The sequence below is a fragment of the Mus caroli genome, chromosome 4, assembly GCF_900094665.2.
Source record: "Mus caroli chromosome 4, CAROLI_EIJ_v1.1, whole genome shotgun sequence".
Lineage (NCBI taxonomy): Eukaryota > Metazoa > Chordata > Mammalia > Rodentia > Muridae > Mus > Mus caroli.
Window position 1 is genome coordinate 56,203,323 of NC_034573.1, and position 9,388 is coordinate 56,212,710.

The following is a 9,388-nucleotide window of genomic DNA, read 5'->3' on the forward strand; positions in this document are numbered from 1 at the left end:
TGAGAGTTCTATGTCTTCATCCAAAGGCTGCTAGTGGAAGACTGACTTCCAGGCAACTAGGGTGAGGATCTTATACCCACACCCACAGTGACACACCGGTTCCAACCAGGTCACACCTATTCCAAGAAGGCCACACCTCCAGATGGTGCCTGGTCCAAGGATATACAAACCATCACAGCTCCTTTGTCAAAGATCAAGTGACCATGGGTGTGTGGGTTCATTTCTGGGTCTTCAATTCTATTCCATTGATCTACCTGCCTATCACTGTACCAATACCATGCAGTTTTTAATCACAATTGCTGTGTAGTAATGCTTGAGGTCATAGATGTTGATTCCCACAGAAGTTCTCTTATTGTTGAGAATAGTTTTTGCTATCCAAGGTTTTTGTTATTACAGATGAATTTGCAAGTTGTTCTTTCTAACTCTATGAAGAATTGAGTTGGAATTTTGATGAGGATTGCATTGAATCTGTAGATTGCTTTTGGCAAGATGGTCATTTTTCACCATATTAATCCTGCCATTTATGAGCATGGGAGATTTTTCCATCTTCTGAGATCTTTGGTTTCTTTCTTCACAGACTTGAAGTTCTTGTCATAAAGATCTTTCACTAGCTTAGTTAGAATCACACCAAGTTATTTTATATTTTGTGACTATTGTGAAAGGTGTTGTTTCCCTACTTTCTTTCTCAGCCTCTTTATCCTTTGAGTAGAAAAAGGCCACTGATTTGTTTGAGTGTATTTTATATCCAGCCACTTTGCTGAAGTTGTTTCTCATGTCTAGGAGTTCTCTGGTGGAATTTTGGGGGTCAACTAAGTACACTCTCATATCATCTGCAAATAGTGATATTTTGACTTCTTCCTTTCCAATATGCATCCCTTTGACCTCCTTTTGTTGTCAAATTGCCCTGGCTAGGATTTTGAGTACTATATTGAATAGGTACGGGGCGGGGGGGAGAATCCTTGTCTAGTGTCTGATTTTAGTGAGATTGCTTCAAGACTCTCTCGATTTAGCTTAATGTAGGCTACTGGTTTGTTGTGTATTGCTTTTACTATGTTTAGGTATGGGCCTGGAATTCCTGATCTTTCCAAGACTTTTATCATGAACAGGTGTTGGACTTTGTCTAATGCTTTCAAAAATCTAATGAAATGATCATGTGTATTTTTTCCTTTGAGTTTGTTTATATAGTTGATTATGTTCATGGATTTCCATGTAATGAACCATCCCTGCTTTACTGAGATGAAGCCTAGTTGATCCTGATTGTTGATGATTTTCATGTGTTCTTGGATTAGGTTTTTGAGAATTTTATTGAGTATTTTTTTTCATAGATATTCATAAGGAACATTGGCCTGAATTTCTCTTTCTTTGTTCATTCTTTGTGTGGTTTAAATATGAAGATAATTATGGCTCCATGGAACAAATTGGGTATTGTTCCTTCCTTTTCTATTTTTGGACTATTTTAAGGAGTATTGGTATTAGATCTTCTTTCAAGGTCAGATAGAACTCTGCACAAAACCCATCAGGTCCTGGGCTTTTTTTGGATGGGAGACTATTATTGACTGCTTCTATTTCTTTAGGGCATACCTGACTTTTCTAGGGTTTAGTTTCACCTCTTTTGTTGGAGTTTTCCTTTTATTATCCTTTAAAGAGCCTGATTTGTTCAAAGATATTGTATAAATTTGTTTTTATCATGTAATATCTTGGTCTCTCTATCTATGGTAATTGAGATTTTTGCTGGGCGTAGTAGGGTCTGTATGATGTCTTCCCAGGATCTTCTGGCTTTTATAGTCTCTGGTGAGAAGTCTTATGTATTTCTGAATGGTCTGCATTCATGTGGTACTTGGCCTTTTCCTCTTACTGCTTTTAATATTCTTCCTTTGTTTGTGCATATGGTGTTTTGAATATTATGTGACAGGAAGAAATTCTTTTCTGGACTAATATATTTGGTGCTCTGTCTGCTTCCTGTGTGTTCATGGGTATCTTTTTTTTTTTTTAGGTCAGGGAAGTTTTCTTTTATAATTTTGTTTAAAATATTTACTGGCCCTGTAAGTTGGGACGTTTTGCTCTTTTCTATACCTATTATCCTTAGATTTGGTCTTCTCATTGTATCCTGGATTTCCTGGATGTTTTGAGTTGTGATCTTTTATGCATTTTGCTTTTTCTTTGATTGTTGTGTCAATGTTTTCTATGGTATCTTCTGTACCTGAGATTCTCTCTTCTATGTCTTGTACTCTTTTGGTGATGCTTGCATCTATGATCCCTGATCTCTTTCCTAGGATTTCTATCTCTCAAGTTTTCTCCCTTTGTGATTTCTTTATTGTTTCTACTTCAATTTTTAGATCCTGGATGGTTTTGTTCAAATCCTTCACCTTTTTGGGTTGTCCTGTAATTCTGTAAGGGATTTTGTGTTTCCTCTTTAAATCCTTCTCCCTTTTTAATCTGATCTCCCATATTTCTTCAAGGGAGTTATTAATATCCTTCTTAAAATCCTCTATCAGCATCATGAGATGTGATTTTACATCCTAACCTTGCTTTTCGAGTTGTTGGGTGTATCCAGGACTTGCTGTGGTGGGATAACTGTGTTCTTATGACGCCAAGTAGCCTCTGTTTCTGTTTGTAAGGTTCTTCCCCTTGCCTTTTGCCATCTGGTTACATCTGGTGTTAAATGGACATGCTATCCCTGGCTGGACCTTGTCCCTTCTGTGCATCTGTAAGCCTGTGCCAGTACTCCTGGGAGAACAGCTCACTCCTTGATGAACTTGTGTACAGAGGGTTGTGGAGCAGCCCAAGCTCTGTTTGTATATGGTGACTGAAAGGATCCTGTCCCAGCCGATCCACTGTTTCTGTTCCCAGTGCACTCTTTGCCAGTCTTTCTGAGGAGAGTTAATGGAGAGAAAGTGGATATCTCATGGCCCAGGAGTAAAAGCACTCCTGAAAGAATGGCTCTTTCCTGTCGGTATCTGTGCACAGCTGACAATCTTTATAAAAGGAATGAAGCAAGGAACTCCTGTAGGGTTCAGGGATGTCTCAGGCAGCTCTAGGTTAGGTGCAATTGGGTAATTAAACTACAGTGATTAGATAGCCCATTATATCCTATTTATAATAAATGGACACAAACATAAAGTGAACTCTGCAACTGGTAAAGAATTAGCTGTAAAAGATTTTAGCCAGAGGACAGACACCATTTTAGTTGGCAAAATTATCTTTTGTCTGCAATCTCAGGATGATGATGCCTAATGTTGATATTTTGTGAGGTTATTTATTCCTGATAAGACATTCAGGCCAACTATGAGCATCAAGCCAGCTTTGTCAAGTGGAAAGTCCTAGATCTAGCAGTCAGGCCAGTCCTTAGGTGATAGCAGCTGCTTTGATCTTTAGAATGGTTGGTCCTGTCACTTCTGCAGCTACAGGTAGTTGCCTTCTCGTTGGATGCCATGTAAGGTTGGGGATTTTTAATCAAAATCACTGTGCTTCAGTCCTTGCTCCTCAGAGGGTGCATGTTAATATGGCATACTTGGGCCTCTGTGACAGTTGTTCCCAACCCTCTATGCCCCCTTAGCTGTAATCTACTCTCAGATCACAAAGAATTGTACAGTTCTATTGTAGCAACCCTCACCTCTTCCCTGTCTTCTTCCTTTACAAAGGGATTGCTCTGTCTGAGGTTTCAAATTTCTTCCTTGACTTTGAATGTTTTCTCCATTTCACATCTCAGTTCTACAAAGTGTTTGGTGTTGAAATGGAGAGGATTTAGGGTGGACTGAAGCTGCCATGTTCACCTGGGTATAACCAAAAATTTTCAATACCTTTCTCTGGGTTGTGGTCTTTTGAGGTATGATAGCATTGTCAAGTCTGTGAGTAGAGCATCAGTGAGTGTAGCAGTTGTATACTGTGCATTGACCACAGCCAGAGTGAGGGGACAGGGACTTTCTCATAAGGATGGGAAAATGTTTGGCAACTTGATTTTCAGACATTGGAATAGCTCTATCCTGGATTTAGCATCCATAGAATATCCTTCTGTCATATCGAGAGATTTCAGAGTGCTTCCATCACTATGCTCAAGGAATGATGGAGGTGGGCATCAATCTTCAGGAGGTGAGAATGAGGCAGGACCATGCAGGGAAGACCATATTAAAGCTAGAGGTTCTTTCTTCTTTTCCCACTCCAAGAACAGTGTCTGTGTGAAAATGCTTTACCATAGAGCGACATCATCTGGAAGGTTTCCCCATCCTTTTCGTTAATGAGATGAAACCTTATATGATTATCATAGTCTGTATTAAGTATAGTAATGTATTGAATCCGTCATCTTTGGAGGAAAAGGAACACGGCTCAGAAATTCTTTGTTCTGCAGGAAATGATGGAAACCCATTTCTTGTTTTTTGCCGAACATAAAATCCCTAAAATACATATCCTGGAAAAAATGGGTGAAGTGTCAGAGCCTTTCTGTCTTTAGCTTTCTGAACTTCAAGAAGTAACTTCTAAGAAAAGGGACTCTGAGAGGTCCAGACCACTAGTGAACAGTCAGCCACAGGAGCACCACTCTCTCATCCTCTCCTAGGCTTACCTACCTCCCTCAGCAGCTTCCAGCAACATGTTTCTTCCTTTTTTTTTTTTTTTTTTTTTTTTTTTAGACAGGGTTTCTCTGTGTAGCCCTGGCTGTCCTGGAACTCAGAAATCCACCTGCCTCTGCCTCCCGAGTGCTGGGATTAAAGGCGTGCACCACCACGCCCGGCTTATGTTTCTTCCTTTATTTGTTTGCTGTATTAAATTATCTGGTGCTACACTCTGAGCGATGTGCACCATTGCTAGCCAACAGGCAGTATCATATAGATTCCATCTCCCCCTACTTATCCCACTTGCCTGCCACAAGGTGTTAGCTACTGGATGGCACCCATTTGACTAGTAGATACAAGTTCCTACATTTAAACTCCAAAAGCACACACACACACACACACACAAAGACACACTAAAGGTATTATAGTTCACTAATCATCTTGTAGATAGATAGATAGATAGATAGATAGATAGATAGATAGATAGATAGATAGATAGATAATTTTATATGCTCACATGTCACAGAATATTCACCAGCCTTTTGGGTTTTGTCAGAAACCAAAGATATTTCAGAGCAATCTTCATCTATACTTTAAAACAGAGTGAGCTGTTGCATGAGGTATTTTGATCTGCATGGCTTCTTGTCCCAATACAGTATACATATCTCCAGTTTCTGATTCTATTTATCTTTTGACTGTTTTTGTAAAATTAGAAAAAGGCTTTTATTTACATTATGTCCTTTATATCTGATGCTTTAGCAATCACAAATTTGCCTATTATTTTAATAAAAGAAAACGACAATCACTTCTCATCCTTATTACAACTGCAACTCCTTCCAAGTTTCACCAGTGCCGTGTTTCAGCCAGTGGTGTAGATTATCAGCCAGATTTCCACCATCTGCCTCAAATTAGCACTCTGTAATGGAGCCTGATGTGGTTCCCAGATCCACAGAGGAGAATTATTATTATCGTCTTTACTGCAGGGAAAGAGAAGTAGAAAGGGGTGAATTTCTTTGGCTAACAACAAGTAATAAAAATTATTCATGATCACATAATCTTAACTTGTGATATACTATCTTATTAATGTGGTTTCAGAAGTGTCTCTGATCTTTCCTTATCAAACTCCTAGCAAATAAATTCCTGTCACCAACTCTTGTCTCTGACTTTTGAAAAACCCCTGGTTATGAGACCTTGGTTCAGTGTCACATGGAGCATTCTTGTTTTGGATACAGACTCAGTATGTGTGTACACAAGTGCATACTGAGAGACATCTCTCTCCCCAACCCCGTGTGTTTGTAGGTGTGAAACCATACCAGGTTTTCATTTCCTCTTACTCAGTTAGAAACATCTCACTTATACAGATTGGAATTTAAAAGCTAAGAAATTCTCCAAGACATGGATGTGCTCCACAAAAAGTATCATGCTGCCATATTCCTCCAACTTTTCTCTTTTGTCAGAGGCCAGGATAATAGTATACCATTCCCCATTAATCTGTAATAGATAAGCCAATGTTTAAGGGAGAAGGAGCATGGATACCACATGCACATGTTTCCACTTGAACTGCAGCCTATGGGTTAGGGCCTGAGCATACATGGATAAATCTCATGCCAGTTGTCACAATACTTAGCATACTGCCCCTGACTCTCAGTGAGAACAGAGGTCCCTAAATATTGTTAGATCTGAATAGCTGGTCTTACTTCAAGCTCTGGAGCCATTCATTTGTCTAATAGATTAGGGCACCTTACCCATCTCCTCAAAGGACCTACTTAGCTTGAAAAATTCCCCAAAGCACATTCTGAGTCAGAAGTTACAATTCACTGATCATACCTTTTCTATATAAAGTTCTGTCCCTCAGAGCTAGCTTCTTCTGCATGGACCCAGACTAGGGTCAGTCCCAAACACAGCAGCAGCAGCGGCTTCATTTTGGTAGGGAATAGAATTATCTGTCTGTCAGATCACCACATCTTTCTGGTGATGGTGCCTACACTCCACTCCCCAGGTCCTTTGCTTGTCCTTCTATACTCTCTGGGTTCAGTAGGTTTTGGGTTTTTTTGTTTGTTTGTTTGTTTTTTGTTTTTACTTCGGTATATGGCTGATCTACCTCTGACAGGCTTTGTGAAATGTTTTCTCACTTATTGATGATAGGCCAAGGATTGTTCCTCCCCTTTTCAAACTTGGCAATTTCATCACCTATGGATTGATTTAGTAGTCTTCCATTTCTCAAAACATGTTCCCAAAAGAACAGTGGGTGTTCATGAGAGCTGCAATCTGGAACTAGATGCAACTTTGGATCTGGCTTGGAATCAGAAAGTCCGTTTTGGAGGGGGTTGGAACAGAACTGGAAGGTCAAGTATGCATAGAATGTTTGCTTTAAGGTGAGTATGGAAGTACTTGAGTTACTCAATTTTTAGAAAAGATTCATTTGTATTTCATGTGTATGAGCATTGGTTTTGCATGTGTACCTGAGTACCATGCAAAAGCCTGGTGCAGTGGAGGTCAGAAGAAGAAGTAAGATTCTTTGAAACTTGTTTATGCTGAGGACCCAGATTCACTTACCAGCACTCACGTGGCATCCCAAAACTGTGTCTAACTTCAGTAACAGGAAATCACATACTTACTTTTGACCCCTGTGGCCTCCTGTACACATGTGGTGCATATAAACTCATTCAGTCACATGCACATAAAAATAGTAAATCTTAATTTAAAAAAAATATTATCAAGAAAAGTCTTGCCAGGTAGAAATCATGCCAAAAATCATGCTTCCAAAGACATACAGTTAAAATGAGTACATATTTTGTATCAGTAGACATCTCATTTACCCTGGAACTAGAAACATTAACTAGTGTTTGATGTGGGGAAATAAAGAATTCAAGAAGGAGGCAAGTACTCGATATGCTTTATTTCAACTTTGCATCAGCTTTATATGGAATGTACTATTTTATTCTTCTTGCCATAGTATTAGTTAAGACTCAGAAAGATTAATTAACTGTATAAGGTCATATAGTCAGTCAATGTGAGACCTTAGATTTAAACCCAATACTCTCTAACTCAGGAGCCTTTGTTCTTATTGACTCCACTACACGGGTCTGGATGTTTTTACCATGAAAGGGGGTGGTTAAATAGGAAAAAGAGGAATAAACAGTGCTGTAGAGCTCCAGAACTTTTAGACTGGCAGGAAGTAGCAATGAAACTGCACATGTGTTTCTTTAAAATATGGAGGAGTTAGTGTGGCCCAAGACTGAATGAGGCAGAACAACTGGCTCTCTCTTGGTCTATAAGCGTTTGGTGGATGCTCTTTTAGGGAATTACCACGTTCTTCCTTCCTTTTACTTCTCCTCCTCCTCTTACTTTTCCTCCTCCTCCTCCTCCTCCTCCTCTTTCTCTTTTCCTCCTCCTTCTCCTCTTCCCACCCTCTTTTTTTTTTTTGGTTGATTATGGTATCTGCTCGCATGTGCATATGCTTGTGCCATTCCTAGTATATGCAGAAATCAGAACAGGACATCAGTTGTCTCCTCTATCTCTTTTTACTTCATCCCCTTAAGAGAGGGTCTCCCACTAACTCTGAGAATTAGTGTGTTTCAGATAGACTGGCTGGCCAATAAGTCCCAGCAATCCTCAATGCTCCACCCTCTACCCAGTGCTGGGGTTAATAGCAGCCATGGCCAGCTTTATAATGTGAGCTCTGAGCTGGACTTAAGCTTACACTGAGGTTCTGAATGGTCTTAGATCTGTGGCAATCCTCCTGCTCCAGCCTCCTGAATGCTAGGATTATGGGTTGTAGCACCTCATCTGGCTATGGATTATTGCTTTTCTATTAATGAAGTTTCTTCTACAGCAGAAAGCAACAATGAGTACCTTCCACTCCCGACTTCAGCTAAGGCATCTTCCCTGTCACTAAACATGAAAATACTCCTTAGCATGTGTAGACTGTTCCTGTGACTGAAAAGCTGAAGCAGTCAAGAAATGACTAGACAAAGTGTGTGGGTAAGTGGGTAAGAGGTTTAAGGAGTTTACCTGTAACCAACTAACAGCCCAGTTGTAACTAGCTAGCATTTATGAAACTGACTAATAGGAAAATGATTTAATCACCTTAAACTGTTCTCACCCTCAACTAATTGAACAAATAACTCATTCAGAAAGCTTTTGGAAACATTCAAGCCACTTATATGATGCCAGGGTGTATTTTGGGCCAAGAAGAACATCAATAAAAACAGGCTTATTTGATTTATGACCCAGACAGGAAATATTCTGTAGTCTCTCTAGTAGCCAGAGTGATAATTCATACTGCTGACCCTGGCTCAACATCAGTTCTGAAACACATGCTGTGTCAATGTCAGAGTGTTACCCCCGCCATCCTCCTCCCCCAGCCTTGAGCTGGCTGAACAAATCTCTGACACTGGAGCTACACGTCTTGCTTTGCTACAATTATATCTTCCTGCCAGAGAACTGAGACCCGCCCACCAGCTGAGCTGCTGAAGTGCCTACTTTGCAACTCAGTCTAACTGAAACAAGCAACAGAACCCAGCAGAAACAATGGGATGGGTCCTTGTTTTTTCCCATATATTTTCAGTGCCCTACATTAAAGATTAAGCCTTGATCAAAGAACTTTGTCTTGGCTCCTTATTTCTCTTGCTGTCCTTCCTATCCATCACCAGTTTTCCTTTCAGGAACCCAATAACCGGTGGCTGCTGTTGGCTACAGTCAGCACCGAAACAAGAGACCTGAATCCAGAAACACCGACTTAGGGACACTGTCTTTGTGGGGCTCCACAGATAACGGAAGGTGGTATCCTGCATGGTAAGCAACATACAGCATTAATGTTAGCGCTATAAGTTTTATCT

At 40.1% G+C, this 9,388-nt stretch overlaps 1 pseudogene; it reads right to left on the reverse strand.

Moving 5' to 3' along the window:
• Positions 1 to 6,469, reverse strand: part of LOC110293329 — a 46,809-nt pseudogene extending 40,340 nt beyond the window's left edge.
• Between the last annotated feature and the right edge of the window lie 2,919 nt (positions 6,470 to 9,388).